Source organism: Peromyscus eremicus, chromosome 5 (assembly GCF_949786415.1).
Source record: "Peromyscus eremicus chromosome 5, PerEre_H2_v1, whole genome shotgun sequence".
Classification (NCBI taxonomy): Eukaryota; Metazoa; Chordata; class Mammalia; order Rodentia; family Cricetidae; genus Peromyscus; species Peromyscus eremicus.
The window spans coordinates 129,744,436-129,767,155 of record NC_081420.1 but is presented as its reverse complement, the minus strand read 5'-3'; the positions used below and the strand labels follow the sequence as shown (position 1 = coordinate 129,767,155).

At 50.7% G+C, this 22,720-nt stretch overlaps 1 protein-coding gene across 2 annotated transcripts in view; it reads right to left on the bottom strand.

Annotated features, from left to right (window-relative positions):
• Positions 1-22,720, bottom strand: part of Nkd1 (NKD inhibitor of WNT signaling pathway 1) — a 71,667-nt gene that overhangs the window by 29,511 nt on the left and 19,436 nt on the right. The gene's annotated exons all lie outside the window — the stretch shown is intronic.

The following is a 22,720-nucleotide window of genomic DNA, read 5'->3' as shown; positions in this document are numbered from 1 at the left end:
ACTCTGAAGAAAAGTCACGATCTAGAGGTCCTTACAGAGCCCAGAGCCCACCCAGAAATGGCACCTTTACCTCTTCCTTCACTTGACTGTCTCGGGACATCCTTAAGAAACCAGAGACACAATCCTCAGGCTCTGCTTCTGTGGTGCCCGACATAAGATGGGTTCCCATAGAATTATCTGTGGAGTTGGGGAGCTCTGACCCCCAAGTGGTGACCTCCCAGGCAGTGGACAGGCCCCTGGAAGGCCAGCTGCCTGGGCCCGTACAAACCAGACAGAGCATGGGTCTGGGCCCAGAAATCACAGCAAGGCCAGGGTCTTCACCAGGCCTGTCTCTACTGGCAGATGGGAAGAAACATTTCCTCTCTTCGTCTTTAGGGAGCTCATTTAAACACAGCCAGTCCTTTCTGAGTACGTCATTCCCAGGGCTCCTCTCTCAGATCATCCATCTGCAACTCTAGGGTGGACTTCAGACCACTCTCTGGGGGATCCAAGACTGAAGCTAGCTTTGTCCCTCTTTTTGACTATGCGTGTTGTAGCATCTGTGAGTCGGAAGCTCGTGTCCAGCCCCTTCCCAGTGTCTGCACCCGCCCCTCTAGTTACTGATGGCCTCCACCCAGTGTGCTGGGCATCTCAGACATGACACGTGACTACATAACTGCTTAGTGTGTGGCTCTCCTGTGCAAGATTTGAACAGATACAAGATAAAAAAAAAAAAGTCTCTATCTGGAATTCCAATAGAATAGGGAAATCCCAGTCACCCCCACATCCACCTGGTGGTCAGGGTTGACTTCTTCCCCTAACCATGATGACAGGCACAGGATGTGTCCTAACCAATAAGAATTGTGCAGTGTCCCAAGCCAAAGAGACCCAGTGCATTCTCAGGACATCTGTGATACTGAGCTTGGAATTTGCAACTGCTGGAAACATTTGCTTCCTTACAGGAAGATTCTAACTGAGCAAAAAGTGAACACAGGAAATCAGGGTTCAGTGAAGCAAGAAAAAACAGGTCCCAACACCATCTGAGCCCCTAGATCAAACCATGCCTGAAGCTAGGTCCCCTTAGACATTTCAGTGATGTGAACCGCTAAATCTCCCTCTTCCTGTTTAAACTAATTTGAGCTTGTTTTCCATCATAGCTGCCGAGTCCTGTTTTTGTACCCTCCTTTTATCACCAGCAGCACATTGCCAGGTCCAGAATGTATGTCCCCGAACTCCCAAGTTTACCCTTCACAATGGGTGGCAGGAATGCCTCAGCTTTCCAGTCAGAAGGGCTCAGTTCCCATCCAGCCCTGGCCATCCTCACTCCAGGGCCTGAAGCCTCAGCCTCGGCCTTCACTGCTGTGAACACGCACACCCACGCACACCCATCACCTCCATCACTGTCACAACAACCAGAACAAAGGGAAGATGCTTATATGGATCTGTGGCTTGTAGGTGCATCCAGATCATTGCCCATGACCACATTCAGCCAAGAGTAGCCACAAATGTACCTAACACAAAGTTATAAACTCTTAAAACATTATCTTTTTGCAATTTTTCGGGGGGGGGGGGAGCATACCTGATTGACCAGTTCTTGAGCATGAACTTTGTTAATGGCATCATGTAGGTAGGACACGTCTGCTATCGAGTCCAGACTATGGTGAGGGGCCATGTCATTCTGAAGCTACTGGAAGTGCAGCTGGCAACAGTGGAGAACCAACTACTGGCCCCATGAGATTGTGGGGGAGGGGCCAAGGTCCCGAGGTTCCCTCCTAGAGCATAGTTCCCAATGACCTTCAGGTTCTCAAACTCCGGGGGACCAAGCCTTCAACGCACGGGCCTTTACACTCACCCCAGCCACGGCAGGGGTCCCTAATGACTATACTGCCCTAAGCAGAACACCTTCAAGAGTGAAGGCTGGCATGAACAAAGCCAGGAACACAACAGCGACGGGCACTCAGGGTGACTGACCTGGGGCTGTGCTGCCCACCACTTTCTGCCTGCCTTCAGCTGGCACCGCCAGCTCCTTTGCCTGTCCTCACTTCCATCACTGTCCTCTGTGCAAATGCCTCCTCCCTCCTCTCGCCACCCCGATTCACTCCTGCAGACCTCCAGAGAAGCCATCCTGGAGATGTGGCGTGGTCCCCCTGACCCTCTGTTCTGAGACACCCTATCTCCTGATGCACTCCCTGCCCACGCCTGAAGCCCTGCAGACTCACAGGCCTGGCACACCATGCACGTGCACACACATGCACACATGCACACAGCAGGCGGCGGCAACAGTAGCCGTTGCTTCCTTCAGGAAGACTGAATTTTCTCCATGTGTTGTGGAAACCATCCTCAGTGACCTGCCAGACAGTGGCAAAGATTGGGGACCAGGCATCATGAGTTAGGGTAGGAGCAGTATTGGAGGGCAGTGGAGGTGAGACACCGGCCCTCCAATTACTTTCGCTGACCTGAGGCCAGCGACAGGTACCAGCTGGCCTCTGCCAGTCTCTAACCCTGGCTCCTTTCCAAAACACAGGCCAGAGGTACTGGTGATGTCACCAGCCTCCAGTGCTCAGTTCCCTGCAGCAGCCAAGTCACTGCTCAGAATGCAAACAAGACAGATGCAGAGGCCACTGATGGAGGCCAGCACCCCATGTGGAGACCAGCACCCCATGTGGAGGCCAGCACCCCATGTGGAGACCAGCACCCCATGTGGAGACCAGCACCCCATGTGGAGGCCAGCACCCCATGTGGAGACCAGCACCCCATGTGGAGACCAGCACCCCATGTGGAGGCCAGCACCCCATGTGGAGACCAGCATCCCATGTGGAGGCCAGCACCCCATGTGGAGGCCAGCACCCCATGTGGAGACCAGCACCCCATGTGAAGACCAGCACCCCAAGCCTAGATCCCACTCCCAGGGAAGTGGTTATCCCTAGGACCTGGTCCTTCAAGTGACCACTTTGGGCTAGCCTCTAGCTGTTTCCTGGGTTGGGAAGGCTACAGCCTGAGGCCAGCTCCTTGCTCCTAGCCGAGGTCAGGTGGATATTCCTCTCTACACTGGCAGGACCCCTGCACTGCTTTGCAGATTGAAGAGTAGAGTGGACATGGCTGAGAATCCTCCTTCCAAAATGCTTGAGGTCAGAGTTCCCCAGGCTGGCTCTGAACTCACAATCCCTCTGTCTCAGCTTCCTGAGTGGCTGGGGTGACAGGCCTTCACCTAACACCCAGTTTTAGATTTCTTTTCAGCAGTGAGATCACAGCACATGAGGAAAGGCTCAAACGTTGTAGGCATTAATGGGAGCTGTGCTGAACTCTGCCATGGATACCAGAAACAGGCACTACTACCCGAGAAAACCGAGACAGAGCAGCTAAAACACCCAAGGCAATGGCTCAGCAGTGGCAGCAGCACAGTGCTCCTCTGGGGCTGTGCTCCGGGTGCCTTGGAACCTGAGCACCAGTGCAGCTAAGCAGCCCCACAGTCCAGGACACACTGGGAAGCTGGGGTCAGCACTGGAACAGGGCACCCTGGCGATCTGACAACCCCTGCTGTTAGACTGCCTGCCCCAACCTGTGCTGGAGTGCTCAGCAGATCCACTCACAAGAATTTCTCCCCTGCAGACGTTTTCCTTCCCAAGCAAGCAGCTGCAGGACCACATGGGACACCAGGGTCCCCACAGCCCAGATGTCACAGGCTGGTTCATCCGCTGGCCACTCAAAGAGACCATCCCTGAGACAGTGTACCAGCCTTCAGAACCTTTGGGATTCCATGTGTGTTTGTCACATGACTCATCCCAGGTCCTGCAGAAGGAAACAGTTCGAGTTTGACTCTGTTGCTCTGATCAAACACCATGGCCAAAAGCAAACTGGAAGGCAAAGGTGTATTTTTGGCTTACACTTCCAGATCACAATCCATCACTGAGGGAAGTAAGGGCAGACACCTGAGGAAGGAACTGGAAGCAGAAACCACGGAGAAATGCTGCTTGATGGCTTGCTCTCTGGCTTATGCCTAACTAGATTTTTTTGGGCAGCCCAGAACCACTTGCCCCAGGATGGTGCTGCCTACAGTAAGCTGCCCCTTCACATTAATTAAAAACAAGACAATCCCCCACAGACCAGCTGAGGTAGGTGACTCCTCAGTTGAGGCCTCCCCCTCAGATGTTGACAATTAAGATTATCCAGGAAAAGTGGTAAGATGTCTCTCACTACAGAGACTCTGTTTCAGATCCATCAAGACATGCAAACTGCAGAATAAATTGTCCGTAAGTGCTTCCAACTCAGAAAAGATAAAAATTACCTTAGTATCAATAATTAGTCCCCTAAGCAATATACTCTAAGCTGTATTGAAATAAGTATAGTAAGCTCTGGGTTCAGCAAGATCCTCAATAAATAAAGAGCAATTTGGGCAAACACCTATTGTCAACTTCGGGCCTCCACATGCACATGCCAACATATATATGCACATCTACACACACAACCACCCATGTGCATGTGATGGCGCATACACACATTCACAAGCACACACACACACACACACACACACACACACACACACAAAGTATCACAGCAATACCATGGGAGGTGATGATTCTACTACCATGAGATTAGAGACCTCACCTGGAGAGTGAAATGTCATATCAAAGAAAGACACACTGTTCTCCTCTCAAAGTGTGGGCTGAGGCCTAGCAGTCTCCACAGGCAAGGAACCTGTCAGGCCTCCACCTGACTTACCAAGTCAAAATCCCTTTTCAGGACCCTCCTGTAACTCATAAGCACATTCTAACTTGAGAAGCCCTGGTCTAGGGAAGAGCTGGTCTTCTTACACTTAGCATGTGCCAATCTTAATGTATGAAAGTACTTTACATGTCTTAGCCCATGTGACAGTCACAAAAACTGTAGGGTTGGGACGATAGCTATCTCCATTTCTCTCATTCATTCATTATTGTCTGAAACAGTGTTTCATGTAGCCCAGGCTGCCCCGAACTAAGCAGCAGAGGCTGGCTTCAAACTCTTGATCCTCCTGCCTGCCTCGGCCTCTCCAGTGTTGCAGTTACAAGTGATGTCACCAAGCCCAGCTGCCATCTCTGTCTCATAGATGAAGAAGCAAAGAGTCAGGGAGGCTAAGTATCTCCCTCCAGGACAGAGCTGGCAGAGAGATGAAGACGGGGACCCAAGGAGCAGCTGGACAACCCAATGAACCAAGAGCAGAAACAGCCAGCGGTCTGCTTCCCCACAGGGCAGGATGATCCCTCTGAAAAGGGAGACGGTCAGCTCAATGTCTCTTGAGGCAAAGCAAGATTAGTGGGAGGGAGGACCCAAGTTCTCTAACCCTTGCTCTGGGAACCAGGCCCGTGCAATAAGGAGAAGAATGGTCAGGTAGTGAGCTTTCTGCCACAGAGGTAGTCAAGCAAAGGCTAGGAGGCCTTCTGTTTAGGGTACATGGGAAACAATTCCTAGCTCATCAAGGAGTAGGTCTTTCCTCTCCAATCCAAAGCCAGGAAAATTCTTTCTGTATCATTGAGATGAGGCCAGAGGCAATATAAAGGTAATTAAAAGATGGCTATAAACAGTGACAGCCCTCAAGAGCATCCATGGCCTGAGAAGTCTCAGCAGATGGTGGGATCTGTCTTTAACACTTCAGCCCAAACACCATCCACATCGCTGATATGGGGCCCAGCAGGTCTACAGGCCTGTGGTTCAGGTACCTGCTATTCTTAAACTTGAGTGGCCAAGGCTGAGCAGCCCCCACTTGCTGGCATCTTCAGCAATATACTCCAATGCCGGCACTCCAACAGGAACCTGTCTTCTAAGAGACCAGAATCAGGGAGATACTTCACAAGTGTGAGGCGTGCATGGCCGTAGCTGGGCTGGGGCAGGGCCAGCCGCAGGTGAGCCCAGCTCCATAGAGTAGCCTGTTAGCCTCAGCTTTGGTCCAGCCAAAGATGACCCGCATCACTGTAGGGATGTGGCTGGAGTTGTGCCAGTCTGTAGGAGCCCCATCCCTGTCAAGCTGGAAGGGGCCAATGGGTGCCTTTGAACAGGGGTCTGCTCGAATGGAGATATGGACGGTTAAGGTCTGCTGCACAAGCAAGTCTCTCTTTGATGGCAGCTGCCATCACTGTTCCTCCTCCTATAACACCAGTTCTAAATGGAGAAGAAGCAATACTGTCAGGCCAGAATGATAGCACATGCCTGGACCCTCAGCATGGGGAGCGGGGGAAGGTTCCAGGCCAGCCTGGACATGGTGAGACCCTGTCTCAAAAACAAAACAAAACAAGACACACACACACACACACACACACACACACACACACACACACACACACAGAAAAAGAAAACTTCCAGGCCAGGCAGAGCTGCGGAGCCAAACATCCAGCATCAAGACTGGGCTAAACCACAAAGCCCAGTGTCCGGGTCCAGCTGAGCACAGAGCCCAGGGTGTGCGCTTGAGGGCAAGGGGCAGGCCTGGCTGTGTAAACGTTTGGCTGCTGGATTCTGGAGGCAGGGAGGCCTCCAGAGAGCCAGCTCCGCAGTCTTAGAAGTCAGGCCAGCTTTCCATTCCCAACATTCCAGCCCCAAGTCCCCGGGCAGGCCTGCCGGCCAGAGCTCTTAGTTCCTTCCAGGCCTGGATATACTTCCAAGGCAGCTTCTTCTCAGGCGGGGCCAGAATTCTTTGGCCAGCTATCTACGCTGACAGACCCCAGCTGCTGAGTACCACTCCTTTCTCTTCCCATCCTCCACACAGGTCCTGAGCAGACAACCTGAGAATTGCCCAATATTCAGTACCAACGCCTGGACTTCAGTGACTCTTACTGGTCCTTAGTGTCACTGGTGAAATCTGACTGGTGACTGGTCTCACCATCTACCCACTGGGACTCTCTCCAAGGCCTGAAAAGGAATCCTGTGAAGGGAAACTTCTGAGTTCATCTGTGTCCCAAGGCTTTGGGGGCTCAGTACCAGCTATGCATACTAGCACCGAGCCCTCAGATTCTTGGGTGTGACAGGATGTGTTCGGAAGAGAAGATACTGACGGCCCTTGCTGTCCAGCACAGAGGACTCAGCAGAGTCACCTAAAGACAGTACAGATCTTTGCTTATCCGTGAAGGCAAAAAAAAAAAAAAAAAAAAAGACACCAAACAGCCCCAGTGGAGATCATGTATCCATGTGCCTGTGACCTACAATGGCTTCTCTGATGGCTGGTGTTGGAATAATTGTTACCATCTGGCCAGACACTGCTGCATGCCTTACCCCTGCCTTCTTTTGAAACCCTTGCGACATCCTGGATTCTATGACCACACCAGTTTGGTTTTTTTGCTTTGTTTTAAATGTTACATGTATGAATGTTTTGCCTTGCATATATATCTGTGTACCACATGCATGTCTGGTGTTCATGGAGACCAGAAGAGGGCACTGGATCCCCTGGAACTGGAGTTACAGATGGTTGTGAGCTGCCATGCAGGTGCTAGGAATCAAACCCTGATCCTTTGGAAGAGCAACATGTGCTCTTAAATGCAGAACCATCACTCATCTCTCAACCTCGTGACCACCAGTTTTACAGAGAAGAAAACTGAGACCCAGATAAACTTCCAAAGCTACATTTGGATGGTTACCAAAACAAAATTCTGCCTAACGCCAGGGCCTGGGGGCAAGTAAAAGACCTCTGACCCCAGCTGGGGTGACTACTATGTCAGTGGCCTTATCTGTTCCCATCCTGACTCCACTTTCTTTGCAGTGTCCCCACATCTGGGTCTTGAAGGCTGAGTCACATGACCTGCCAATGGGACAGGAATAAAAGTAATACAAAACCTGATACAGAACCTGGGACCTCACTTTGTCTAAGGCCCATCACTATGATAAGAAATGACTATGAAACACATGGGAAGAAGAGACAACTTGTCTAGGTCAATTCTATTCTAACTCAGCTAGCGCCAGCCAACCTATCCACTGTCCTCAGAAGCAACATAAATCCAATCTAGTTCAGCTCAGAGCATCCCAAGCATGGTCAGCCCTGCTCAGATTGGTTCAACCCAGACCTAACCAACCCAGCTCAGATCGGTTCAACCCAGACTTAACCAACCCAGCTCAGATCAGTTCAACTCAAACCTAACCAACCCAGCTCAGACCAGTTCAACTCAAACCTAACCAACCCAGCTCAGATTAGTTCAACCCAGAACTAACCAACCCAGCTCAGTCCAAACCAGATCAACTAGTACAGCCCAGGCTAGATCAGCCCAACCCTAATCAACCCAAATCAGCTGAGCCCAATTCAGATCAGCCTAGCTTAATTTAGACCAATCTACATCAGTTCATCTCAGTTTAGATCAGATCTGTCCCATCCAGACCAGCCCACATCAGCACAACCTAGATCAATGATACTGCCCCGACCAGTTTGTACATGTGAGGGAAAACAAGTAGTTGTTAAAACACTAAATGTTGGGATAATTCATTACATAACAACAATTAAGAACTAAACCAACCATAGTGACCATTCTCTTTTGACAAAGGAGAAAAACCTTGCAGCCGATCTTAGCCAAAAGCCAAGGAGCAATGGAAAACCTTTCCCAAAAAACAGAGGGCAGTCACTACAGAATGAGTGCCCCCTACTTGAAATGAGTGGAACCAGCATGTTGGAGACTTTTTTATTCTTATTTTTAACGTGTGTGTGTGTGTGTGTGTGTGTGTGTGTGTGTGTGTGCGTGTGTGCAGGTGCCCAAAGAGGCCAGAAGAGGATTCCCTGGAGCTGGAGTCACAGTGGTTTAAGGGGTTTAGTGTGGGTGCTGGGAACCCGAATCCAGAAGAATGGCAACAAGCAGTTGGGCAACTTAACTGCTGGGCATCTCTCCAGCTCAAAGAGACTTTCTTTTAAAAATCCTTTATTTCTTTATTTTGGAATATTTACATCCATGTAGGTAGATATTCTGGGAAGGAGGCCCACATCTAAACACAAAGCTCATTTGTCTCATGCACGCTCTATACATAGTCTGAAGGGAATATAATTCAATATTCTTAGTGTACCCATGTTTTTAGTACAACCTGCCTACATAGTGTGAAATTTTCCATTGTGGCATCGTGTTGGTGCTCAAAAAGTTTCTGGGATGAGGAGAAAGTTTGGTTTGTAAATTACTTGTCCCACAAATATGAAAACCAAGTTCAAGCCCTAAAACCCACACTAAAAAAGAAAAGCCAGGAATGGTGGTTCACATCTGCAATCCCAGTTTGGGGGAGACGGGCAGAGGCCCTGAAGCTTACTGCTCAGGCTTGCTTGGCCAGCTCCAGACCAACGAAACGTTCTGTCTAAAAATAAGTAGATAGATAGATAGATAGATAGATAGATAGATAGATAGATAGATAGATAGGAATAAATAAATAAACAAATGAACCTGGATAGTACTCAAGGACTAGCACTTGAGGTTAACCTCTGGCCTACTCTCTTTCTCCCCCCACCTCTGTCTCCCCCCACCCAATCCACAGAAACACACACACACACACACACACACACACACACACACACACACACACACTTTTAGATTTTGAAGCATTTTTGAAGCATTTTTAATTTCAGATCTTCAGATTACAGATGCTGGAGCCATTTCCTACTTGAAAGATAAGCTCATTAAATCACAGGGGGCTTTGCATCCTGGCTATACCTAAACCAGGAGAAAGGGCGACCTTTAACCCTGGCACACATCTGTTTGCCCATCACACATGGGTATAGCCCTATGGATTACCTTTGCCCTCTTGGTTACTCATGAGGCAATGTTGTAGAGGTGACAGGGTGCACTTCTTCCATGCCCCACTGACATGAAGCTACCCTCTCTTTGGATCTGTTATACAACAGCCACTTCAAACTTAGAGGCTTACCCTGACCCTGGAGCCATCTCTGGATGCTTCAGGTTACTGGGCTCTGCTGAGGAATTCTACAGGTTACAGCTGAGTCATTGGGAGCTCAGCCTGACTGGCACCCCAAAGTGGTCCATTCTGTTTCTGGCACACTCCTGGGAAAGCTAAAAGGCTGAGATAATTTGGCTTCCAATCTCTGATGCCTTCAGCCTTGGAGTCCCTCCACATGGCTTTTCTAGCAAGATGGCTCAGCTTCTCCCACGGACCTCAGGAGCACTAAAGAAAGTGCCGCCCAGCCTCCCCTTGAACCCCTTTCCACTGCCTGCTCAACGTTGGTTAAAGTAGTTCAGAGTAAGAGAGGACACTCTCCCAAGGACAGCAAGTTCATCAAGCACAACCTCTGACCTGGGCACGCAGCCCAGCCGCAAGCCGTTGCAGCCTGGGTCCCGAGACACAGTAGGGGGACATTCTGTCCCCTGATCTTCCCCAGGCAGCAAGCTTGCCTCAAGTCCACAGCATAGTCAATTCAGTGAGCAACTGGTACATTTCCATCTGACCCAGGACGAAGGCAGTGGCCTCAGCCCCTCAGGATAGCTGCCAGAACCCTCCAGAATGAATATGTGCAAAGACCATTGAATAGCAGTGAGCTCCCACCCCCAGCACACACAGGTGTCTAAAGACAACGTGCCTCTGGGCTCCTTGCCAAGACCTCGATTTAGAAATGGGTACTTCGAGGTCTAGACTGCTTGGGAACCTAAGGTGAGGCTCTCTCTCCCAGGACAAAAATGACTTGTCTATTGGCTGGGCTCTGGACACCGCTGAGAATGGCCACACCGAGCAGCCTGGAAGAGTTCGCCATCAGTTAACTATAATCACAATCACGGCATAATTAGCAGACGGCTCCAAGTGTGAGATCTGAGGCCCATCAGCTCTAATGGCTAATTAGCTGAAGCATCCTTGGGCAGGCAATGCACTCTGGCCTTCCAGAAACGTATCAGGGAGCTCTGCACATCAAGGCTGGGATTCAGCCATACAGCTGGGCAGATATGTTGCTCTCTGGCATAATCACCAGGCAACCTTGCCGCCGCCGCCGCCACTACCACCGCCACCCTGAGCATTGGTCCTGCAGCATCTGAGTGCTGGGAAGTGAGAGGCATGCCTCCTGCCTCCTGCTCCACCCAGTCTTCTCCAAACTAAGGAGTTCACACCTATATACATAATGATTCTGTCTTCCCAGGTCCCAATTTGCCCCTTTAAGGCTCACAGGCACTAAGAGCCATTACATCCTCATGAAGTAGAAAATGACTCATCAAACTGGAAAAATGGCTTAGTGGTTAAGGGCACTGGTTGCTCTTGCAGAGGACATGAGTTCAATTTCCAGCATCCACATGGCAGTTCCAGGGTAGTCATCACCTTCTTCTGGCTTCCACGGGCACATGGTACACATACATACAATCAAACATTCATACACAATAAATATTTTTAAAAAAAAATAGAAAAGGACTCACCAGCTCTGTGTAGCCCAATAGTACTCAAAGTCACAAACTCAGAGAGCAGGTACTTGCTGCCTGACCAGCTCTCTCAATCCAATTGCTTTGAGTTGGTGGCAGAGACCCCAAAAGGCAAGAAGAACCAGAAACCTCAGTTGTAAGCTGACAGCAGGCAAAGGCTCAGCAGAGGTGAATCTGGCGCAAAGCCCTCCGTGCATCTGGGGCCACAGCAGCTGCACTCCCGAGTACAGTGTCTGCTGAGGGAACGCAGTAGCCAAGGGAGAGAAGGTGGACCCTACAGTACTACTGCGGGGGTCTCAGGCCAGACAAGCTTGGAAACGGATCGTTTAAATGAGAGCAACACTGAGCTGAAGCAAAGCTCACATGTGGGATTCAGAACACACACTGGCACAGTAAAGGCTCTGAGAAGTCCTACAGTAGGAAATGTAATGGATCGTTGTATCTAATCTTTCCGAGCTTATTTCCACACAGAATCTGCTTTTCCCAGAATCAAATGGGGACATGTATTTGGGGAAGACTGTCTAGGAAGCAGGGCAGGTGAGGCAAGTTCCACGTGAACCCTACAGGAGCTCGGTTGCTCAAGCACGTAAAGTGGGAGCTTTAATGTCTGCACAGGAAGCACATGAGAGCATTCTTCAGCTCCACGAAGAAAAACATTCTCATTTCTCTGAAAACAAAGAACCAGTATGGATCATCACTATTTAAAAAAAAAAATGTGGAAGGAAAATAAAGAAAGCGAATAGTGAGAAACAAGCAATAGTGTTACTGAGCACCATGGGCTCTGGGGACACAGGGTTGTCCACATGGGCTCTGGGGACACAGGCCTGTCCACATGGGCTCTGGGGACACAGGCCTGTCCACATGGGCTCTGGGGACACAGGCCTGTCCACATGGGCTCTGGGGACACAGGCCTGTCCACATGGGCTCTGGGGACACAGGCCTGTCCACATGGGCTCTGGGGACACAGGCCTGTCCACATGGGCTCTGGGGACACAGGCCTGTCCACATGGGCTCTGGGGACACAGGCCTGTCCACATGGGCTCTGGGGACACAGGGCTGTCCACATGGGCTCTGGGGACACAGGCCTGTCCACATGGGCTCTGGAGACACAGGGTTGTCCACATGGGCTTCTGGGGACACAGGGCTGTCCACATGGGCTCTGGAGACACAGGGTTGTCCACATAGGCTTCTGGGGACACAGGGCTGTCCACATGGGTTTCTGGGGACACAGGGCTGTCCACATGGGCTCTGGGGACACAGGCTTGTCCAGAGGCAGAGCTGCCCTAAGCTCCAATTACCTCTAACCAGGCTAAGAAATTAAAGTATGTGGTGCAAACCCAGGAGGCTGAGGTAGAAGAGTCACTAATCAAGGCCAACCTGGGCTTCATGGTGGACACCCAAGGCTGGGGATACAGCCCAGTGACAGAACACTTGCCGAGCATGCACAGGCTCTGTGTCTGTCCAAGCATGGCGGCATGAAGGAGAGGGAAGAGAAGCTGTTGAGTTGTTAAGGCCAGAGACACCAGCTTTCCCATTTTTATAGGAAAGTCCAAAATCCAGACTTCTAAGTAAAACTCCACATTTTAAAATGTGGGTCAAGGGGCTGGAGAGGTGGCTCAGTGGCTAAGAGCATTTGTTGCTCTTGCAGAGGACCAGATTATGATTGGCCACATACAACCATCCATAACTCCAGCTCCAGGGGATCTGATGCCCTCTTCTGACCTCTGTGGGTACCAAGCATGCACAGGAAGCACAGACATGCATGTAGGCAAAACACTCACACATAAAATAAATCTAAAATGTGGATCAAACGAAACCTTCATGGGAACCATAAAACTCAACAGGTTGCAAGCTCTGCCAGACAGGACATAGTGATGCTCATTAATGGGTGCTTTCATCAAGTCAGCTGGCCAGGGGATTCCCTAGGAAACAGTGCTGCTGAGCCAGACCATGCTGCCCTCAGCTGCTACAACGTGCCTGTGCACAGCCACCCTCCTTCAATGTCACATACACGAGTGCCTCCCACAGACACAAGTTCTGTCTCTCAGCAGGTGATCCCAAGTACCATGTTCTCTCTTGGCACACATAGGAAGTTGCAAGCCAGGAGAGTGGCACATAGATGGCCAGTACATCACAGGGACCCATCATGGTGTCACCGTAACACTCCTGAGGTACCTTTCAGAAACAGGATTTGTTCTCAAACTCGACACAGACAAAATCCAGAGTCTATGGATGGCAACACCACCCACACATCCTGCCCATAGTCAGGTGGTTGGACAGCAGAAGCACAATGCACAGGGAGGACATGGGAGGACCTCTCCATGGTCAGTGTTCGGAACAGCCAGGGTTTAGAATACCCTACTCCATCCCATCCCATTCTGAGACAGGGTCTCACCATGTTGCTCAGGTCAGCATCAAACTCTCCATCTTCCTGTCTCAGTCTTCCTACTGTGGGGATTACATGTGCTGCCATGCCCAGTTACCTCATCTTAAATATAAAGTAATTTCCCGGGGGAGTCACAGTGGTAGCTGCATTTCCAGAGGTCAACAGGGCTCCTAACAAGATGAGGCATCACCAAAGTAATGACCCAAACTAACAGTGATGCTATTGCAGGCTCTGACACAGTGCTAACGGTGTGCCCAGTGAGGGTGTCCAAAGTGTTAAATGTGGGTCCCACAGAAAAGCATCAGCAGGCCTCAGTGGCAATGCCGCTCCATGTGGTAAAAGAGACAAAAGCTTTTACAATGTAGAGCTAGACACAGGCACCTGAGGGAGCCACAAAGGAGGCCCAGACATCTACAAAGGAAAAAGTACCAAGCTGGGTCTTAAGAAGAAATAACTGCAGCCCCAAGATCACTGCTCCCTCATGTGAGATGGTAGTTCAGATGGGCCATCTCCCAGCAGTTCTTGGGTCAAAGTGGGGCTGGTATTAATTCCTACTAAGGGAGCCTGGGAAGAAGTGGGACTTGCACCCAGTGGCCAGCAATTCCAGCAGATAAGAGAATTTAGCTAAAAGCAGGCAGAATGAGCCACAAGATGGAACTAACCTGGGCCACCAAGTCACCTTAAGGCCAAGAGCTACCTTCTAATCCACAGACTTTCTTAGGGCTGGTGCATGATGAAATTCCAACGTATTGGGTCAAATACAGTGCCAAAGTTTATTTGTGCTAGGGTTGGTTCATCTGAAACAGGAGCAAAAGGAAAGAAAAGTATCATGGGTGAAGAGACAAGTCCTCAGTAGGAGAGAAGAGCTCAAGACCAAAAGCAGCAAAGGAAAAATCTGCTGGATAGGATCAGCCCCACCTCCTCCATGCAGCCCTCCCAGAAAAAGGTCAGCTCCCAAACTCCAGGACTCAGTTCTGCCTGCCTTGATCAGAAGTGAGTTCGAAGAGCTGGGGAGATGACTCAAGTTGGTAAAGCCTCTGCTGCACAAACACAAGGACCAAAATTCAACCCTGAGCATCCATGTAAAAAGTCAGCACTGTAGCAGAGGCATGTGATCCTGGTTCTAGTGAAGCGCAGACAGGTGGATTCCTGGGGCTCACTGGCCAGTAGCCTCCCTCGCCTAAGAAGAAAGCCCTGGTTCCCAGAGAGAGAGCTTTTCTAAAACAAAACCAAGGTAGATGGTACCTGAGGACAATACCCGAGGTTGGCCTCTGGCTTCAATGCGCGCACACACACACACACACACACACACACACACACACACACACCAACACAAGAGTGACTTACAGAGAAATGGTGAGGAGGCCTTATCCTAAGTGAGACACAAGACACCAATCTCACAGATGCTGAAAGGAGACCGGTGGCTGTCAGAGGAGGGGCCAGGATGGAAGAGGAGAGCTATTACATTGTAACAATATTGTATCAAAATTGCATACAATGGTGTATCAAAAACTAACATAGCTAACAACATTGTATCAAAACCATAAAACTTCCTGAGCTTTCTGCAGGGATAAGGCACCATCCAGCTCCTTATGCTGGGATAATGTGGGTGACTTTTGGATACGAGGGGGCTCACACCCCAAATCTATCCCTGAGCAGTACAGACACTCTCCTCCTGATCTCAGCAATTTCACAAAGGCTTTACACTCTCACTCGTCCTCAACTAATGTTTAAACCAGTGATCCTCATGGCTGGAGCCTTTCATCTCCTTTGTCACCTGGGGGAGAAGTGACCGAATGCCTTCACATCACTGAACTTGGCCACAAGAAGAGCAGCTCCTCCACTTCTGTTACTTGTGCAATACACACTCTGCCGGTACCAAGAACCCATCTGTCCCTGTCTTGTGCAATACACACTCTGCCGGTACCGAGAACCCATCTGTCCCTGTCTTGTGCAATACACACTCTGCCGGTACCGAGAACCCATCTGTCCCTGTCTTGTTCAAGACAATGGTAGCAGGACCCTGGGGGGAGTGAGGCCAAATTAGTATATAATTCCAATTTAAATAAAAGGCAGCTAAAGGCCAAGAGCCGAGCAACCAATCACAGGAATTCAGAATCTTTGAGAACATTCTGAAGCCCAGGGGGTGGACATGGTGGGTAGGCTCTGAGGCCAAGTGGAGGCCGTGTACACCCTAGAGGCTTCTCATCTCAACCTTGGCCTTACTGAAATTAGGCACCAAAGCATTCTGTTATGGAGGGCTATCTTTGGTACTATACGATATTGGAGAACACCCTTCCCCTCTGCCAACTAGATTCAGGGTACTCTATCCAGACAGGACAGAGAGCACTAACCAATGGCCTTCCCTGAGAACTCGGCTAAAATGAGCACAAAGACTGATACTCAGGTCAGGCCAAAACCTAAATCTGCTGGTTTCTCTCCATTTTTAAATTCAGGCAACTAATTAAGTTCACTTTTTTTGGTGCTAGGGATAGAATATAGGTCCTCACAAGGTAGACCAGCACCTTTACCGCAGAGTGCGTTATACTCCAAACCCAATGAAATTAATTTACGTAGTCAGAGGCATGAAACACACAGTCATGTCACTAACTGCCACCTCCATCAGGTCTCCGCTGGGTCCACAAGGGAAAACAGTACCTACTTCCCAGCATCAAGTCTCTACATTCCTGAAAGGCCACACTGTGACCCATAGCCCAGGAAGAAGCCCCATGATATGTGAGACCTGAACACAGCAAAGACAGGCAGATGAGAATCCCAGTCACTTCTGGGATACCATCCCCATCTCACCTGCCAATCCTTCTCCTGCACCATCTCCCAGGAGCCCAGATGTCCAGAGCTAACTCCTCCCCTTCCGGCCTTCTCCCCCACTATGACCACCTCCTGCTGATGTCCTACAGATGGCATGGGCCAGTGCCACTCTATGGAGCAACTGATACTGGCCCACGGCACGTGAACGCTCTTGATGTGGACAGGCCTCCTCCAGGAAGACCCTTCTCCTTCCCTTCAAGCTGCAGAGTCTGAATCCGGGTTACTAGTGGGGAGGCAGCGGAGAGTTTAATACATCTCGGAATATGCTTCTTGGCTAAGGAACACACACACACACACACACACACACACACACACACACACACACACACTTACGGAGTGGTGGAACAGCTTTGTAGGCCTCTGAAGCACGGCCCTCAGAAGTCCTTACAGTACCCAGCTGCATCAAATCAAGCTGTGAGACACGCCGGGTTACGCTTTTCAAGCGCACCCTGAGCCGATCTGATGTTTAAAGGAAAAAGGGAAAAGTTTCCGAGGCCTCCATAAATCCTGAGGAGAGGAAGTTTCAAACTTGGGTGTTCGCAGTCCGTGGCTCCCGCATGGAAACAGCTTGGTTTCATGTATTTGGTTTTACAGTTCAAACTTTAGGTCTTTTAACTTTTTATTTTTACAGAGCTCAGAAGAAGAGGGAGATGGAGCCATTTGCTCACTAAGAGCCAAAGAAAACCTTAGCGCCTCCCTCCAAGGGCCTCTGCCGAGGAGCAGTGAGGCAGAGATGTGGGGGGCTCCTGGCACACCTCTTGAAGCTACTCCCATCCAGGGAAGGCCAGGCCTGCGAGGCCAGATACTAATTAGCTCTGACAAGATCAACTGAGGCCAGTTCTGGGGAGCAGAGACCAGGCTATCACTGAGCTGCGGCCACCACCACCACCACCAGCAGCAGCAGCAGCAGCAACAGGAACAAAATGGAGCCTTTCTAAAAACAAGACAAGGGCTGCCAGGCCCCAAGGAATCCTAAATTTAGTCTCTGGGGAAAGATGGCTGTGTGTGCCCAGCTAGGGAGGCCCAGAGAAGTCAACCACCCTAAACAGCTCCCAGGACACTCCAGCCCCAGCCGTGACTTGCAGGTGACTCCCACCACTTCCCTAGCCTCCCTCTTTATTCTCCAGGTGCCGTCCTGGAGGGCAAGTCTGTCCACTCACTAGCTGAGAAAAATGAGACCCCAAAGTAGCAGCAGGGAGACAGAATGGGCACAGGCAGCCCAGGGTTCACACCTGACCAGGGGGCTCCCACTGACTTCCTCCCCCCCCTACACACACACACACACACACACACACACACACACACACACACACGACCAGGAAGAAGGCACTCTGCCAGATAGAGCCTGTTTTGTTGTCTGCAAAGTCAGAGTGGGAATGCCTGCTTCAGAACAGTGTGAAAAGATACAACACCTTAGGGTGTGTGGACATAAATGCCTTTTGTTTCTTTGTTCGTGTGGTGTGTGTATGCTTGTGGGGATGGTACACATGTGTGCACATGCATGTGTAGGCCTGAGTTCCAGTGTCTCACTCTATTGCTTCCCACTTTATTTTTAGATAGCCTCACCAATTCTGCAAGGCTCCTGGAAGTCTCCTTTCTCTGCCTCCCCAGAGCTAGTGTTATAGGCCTAGACTTTGGATGTTCTACACGGGTGCTGAGGATCCAAATGTGGTCTGCAAGCATATTACTGACCAGGCCATCTCCCCCGCCACACACACACTTTTGATACCTGCGTTTGTGCAGCTGTGTGTCCACGTGCGTTAAGGTTGCCCCCCAGGGCTTCTCCAGACACACAGCACATGCAGCCATTGCTCCTGTCCACTCGGCCTACCCCACCTGGTGGCAACAGTGCCCTGCTGTCCCTCTGGGTGGTCCCCCTTTCCTGCAAACTCCCACAGAGCAGCAGAGGATAGGAAGGACCCAGGACCACTATTCCCACCTTCCCTGAACCTCCAGAGAGAGTGTCATGACTTGAATCTGAAATGTTCCTCTACAGGCTCATGCTTCACACACTTGTTCCTCAGCTGGTGGCACTTTTGAGGAGACTGTGGGACCTTGAGGAGATGGAGCCTGGATGGGGAAAGTAGGTCACTGGGCCAGGCCTTTGCAGATTACACCACCCTGGTTCCTGCCTATTTCCTCCTCTGTCTGTGCTGATGTGAACAGTCTCCTCCACACCCTCCAACTACCACAAACTGAACTCCACCATGAAGGCCCAGGACACTGCCCACCTGTAAAGCCCCTCAGGACGGGCCCTAGCCCTGCTGGGTCCATGTAGAGCTGTCAACGAGGGCTCAGGGGCAGAGACCAGCAGAGTTCCAGTGTGACCCTACAAAGCGCAGGATTGCCATGAATCAAAATCAGTCTCTCTGAGCCAACAGGAGCCTTTAGAGGGTAAAGGTACTTTACTGAGAACCTGGGGTTTACGCGGCCATGAGTAACTTTACATACCACTGTCCAAGGGTATGAGGTCCACTGACAGCCCCATTGCACAAATGGGAAAATCGAGACCTCAAGACAGTAAAGCTGCCTAGGCAAGCACTATTAGTAGGCAGCAAGCTCTGGTTTAAATATATGCATGTGTAGAGTCCTCTCTCGGCTTCTCCTGTGTGGGTAGGTCAGCATCTTTCCCACTTCTCCCCAGTAGCAAAGCCTGGTTCTAATACATCCAAGCCAGTGAAGAGCCATGGGTAGGCTCATGGGTGCCCTCCAAATGTCTCCATTTCCCTGGGTCAACCAACTGATCCTTGACACCCACCTCCTACTCAGCTAGAGCACAAAGGATGGGGTGTGGGAAACAATTCCCCATTCAGCTGACAGCCAGCCCCAGGAGCATTCCACAGAAATACCAAAATCTACTACCACCGCATTTCATGGTCAGGAACACAGAGAGGGAATGGCACTTACCTAAGACACACAGCAAATCAAGTTCATTCCCTAAGTACAAAGCCATGCCTGGTACAAACCCAGCATTCTCCTGGCCCCTTGTGGCAATAACCTGTCAGCACCAGGGCAGACAGTCCTGCAGGTGAGCAGTAACCCAGCTGTCACGTGAAGAAGCCACCAGCGGCCAGTGATCACGATCACACAGAAGTAGAGAAACGGGTGTGGTAAGGATCCAGTGAGGAGGAGCTCTGTCTCCCGGGCTTTGGAGAACGCTGCTCTTGCTAAACCACAGAGGATGATTAAAGAAAAGCCAGGGCGAGGGAATCAGAGGTGTCTCAAGAATACAAGAGCATGTGCAAAGCCCCAGAGGTAGGACCAGGACGGCTGGGGCAGAGCTGCAGGGGAGGGGCAAGACAGCAGCAGGTACTCACGGCTCCATCTCTTCGCCCAAAAGTCACAGAAGTCACCGGGGAGATCCAAGTGACAGGAAGAAATGAAGCCTTTCTGTACTGTCAATGTGGCCTGGCTGGAATGCAGAGAGGCAGAGGAGCCCTCCAGGGGCCATATGCTGGTGGCCATCTGTTGGCTGCTCAACCAGGAACAGTACCAGGTCTGAGCCCAGACAGGCCTCTGAGATGGACAGAGGGGTGCCTTGGACAGGCTGGGTTCATGTGTGTGAGCAACACAGAGGGAGGAGAGCTGCAGATCACTGAACGCACCCACCTCCAAGCCTGACATGCACGTGTGCCCTGCTCCCTTCCACCAGGCTGTGGCGCCCCCCCTGGATGTGCTGTGACTGGCTATCTCCAGATCATGTGTCCACTGGAGGCACAGCCTGGGTCTCTTGCAGGTGACGGCAGCATATGGCCAGTGGACACTGTGAGGCTGCCTCTGCATTTCCAGGGCACGGTCCAAGTCACCACCAAAGCCTTGATAGGGACCTTTAATCCAACTTCTGGGCAGAACAGTCAACGGGCCCCTCCTGCCGCCTTGCCTTGCACAGTCCTCCCATTGAAGGTCACCCCAGGGAGAACTGCCAATATAGCCTGGCCCAGAGAGCTGGATGGAACATAGCCAGGAGGCTCTGTTTGAGCCAAGTGTGGAAATCTCTAGAACCATCCCAGCAATGTGCAGAACCTTCCCACAAATCCTCCCAGCAACCCATTTCCCAGACGAGAACATAGAAGCTAACAGATGTGGTCACAATAGAAGTCCTTCCTTCATACCTGTGATGTACATTGTGAGTAACACAGCTGCCTGGAGTTGTCAGCTTTTGGGGGGTGTGGGGGGGTCCTCAGCCATCTACACCAGAGTCCCGTGCTCACCCAGTTTACAGGTAAGAAAAGAGCTAGAGATGAGAGAGCATTCACCCGAAGTCACACAGCCAGGCAGTGAGTGGGGGCGGTAGCTCCAGCGTCAGGCCTGGCTGTGGAAGCTGTGCTCTTCACTGTCCCCCTGCAAGGCCCATTCAGAGCCTCGCCGTCCACACACCGTCCGTGTCACGGACAGCCTATTTGTTTATGAATGGTACGTATGGCTGAGCTCACAGCTTAAGAGACTAAGATTTTTAAAGTCTAAAGAAGCAGTCTCCACTGCTCTGGGGACAGTAGCTAGCCTCTTAGAGAGTAGTCTATAGTAGAGAGTAATGCTGTCCAATCGAACGCAAGAACTTTTAGGAAGTTCTAATTCCTAAAAGCTACATTTTTTTTTTTTTTTTTTTTTGTTTTTTGTTTTTGTTTTTCAAGACAGGGTTTCTCTGTGTAGCTTTGCGCCTTTCCTGGGACTCACTTGGTAGCCCAGGCTGGCCTCGAACTCACAGAGATCCGCCTGGCTCTGCCTCCCGAGTGCTGGGATTAAAGGCGTGCGCCACCACCGCCCGGCCATTTTTTTTTTAAATGAAATTAATCCTGATGTTATCAAAGCCAGTGTATGCAAATGTTTACATTTCAAAAGTGTCACTAGATATAAAAAAACGATTTTTTAAAAAGTGTTACTGCGAGAGAAGGGCTAGAGAGAAGGCAGTAGTTAAGGACACATACAACCCTTGCAGAGGACCTGAGTTCAGTTCCCAGCACCCTCCGAAGCCACTGGTCTCCAGGAGCATCTACCTTCATGTGAACACACACACAATTAAAAACATTAAAAACAAATCTTTGTAAAATGGTTCCCGGGAACTCTCATCTTTCCTTTCCCACACAAGCTTTGGGGCACCCTGTGCCTCTGCACCCCATGCAGCCGTACTTCCGTGCCTGCCAGCTCTTGGGAGACAGGGGAGGCAAACGTGGCGGGCAGAGCCAGCAGGATCCAGCCACCCTACTGAAGCTAGGCTGTGCATCTTCCCCAGAACTCTCTACAGTCCAGCTCTAAGGGACCTTTGCCCCCCAAGAACCCTGGACAGAGTCTCCATCGACCCCAATCGGCACGTTCTGCTCTAGTCCTTAGCACCCGCTGTGGGAGAGACATGAGGAGCATCTTGGGGAGACTCACAGAATTCAGGGCACCTCTGCTATGCAGTGTCACTCTGCAGGGAAGAGATAAACTGCAACGCAGCCAGAGGTCAACCCCGGAAGATGCTGGGGAAGCTGCTTCCGTGAGAGCATGTACACACTGTTTTTATCATTATTCCCTAAACACAGGGCAACAACTGCTTCAGGCACTTCCTTTGTCTTGGGTACAACAAATCATCAGGGTTGGTTAAAGAATAGGAGGGTGTGCCTAAGTTACATGCACATCTTGTCATTTTGTATAAGGGACTTGAGGAGACGCCCAGGGACCAACACCACAGGAAGGCTATGTTTACTAAAAGCTACTGATCCCCAGGCCCTAAGGTTTCCCACTCCCCTTTTCTTTTTTTATCCTCACTATTAGGAGAGATGAGTTCTGACTGACAACTATTCATTTTCCTGATTGGGAAACCAAGGGCTGGGAGGGCATGTATCTCACCCATACCCCTCCGACTTGGACAACCCAAGAACACATCAGCAAAGCACTGTGAAAGCTCCCTGGAGGGGGAAGGGCAGCTGAGGGAAAGCTTCCAGAAAAGGGAGGAACATGGCATACCAGTGGCCTGGGAAGGAAGAAGGAAGCAGGTCCCCAGGATAAGGCAGGGCACACATGTTCAGGAAACATGGACCAGGCGTGCCTGATATAAGTACAGGGTCCTCGGAGCTAGGCAGAGGCAGGTCCCTGGAGCTGAGGCAGACGCCTATACACAGGCACTGTGTGAGAAGGGTCCAAATTCAACCACCCAGTCCTGAACAGCACCCACTGCCCACTCCTAGGCCCTAATGCCAGCTGAATC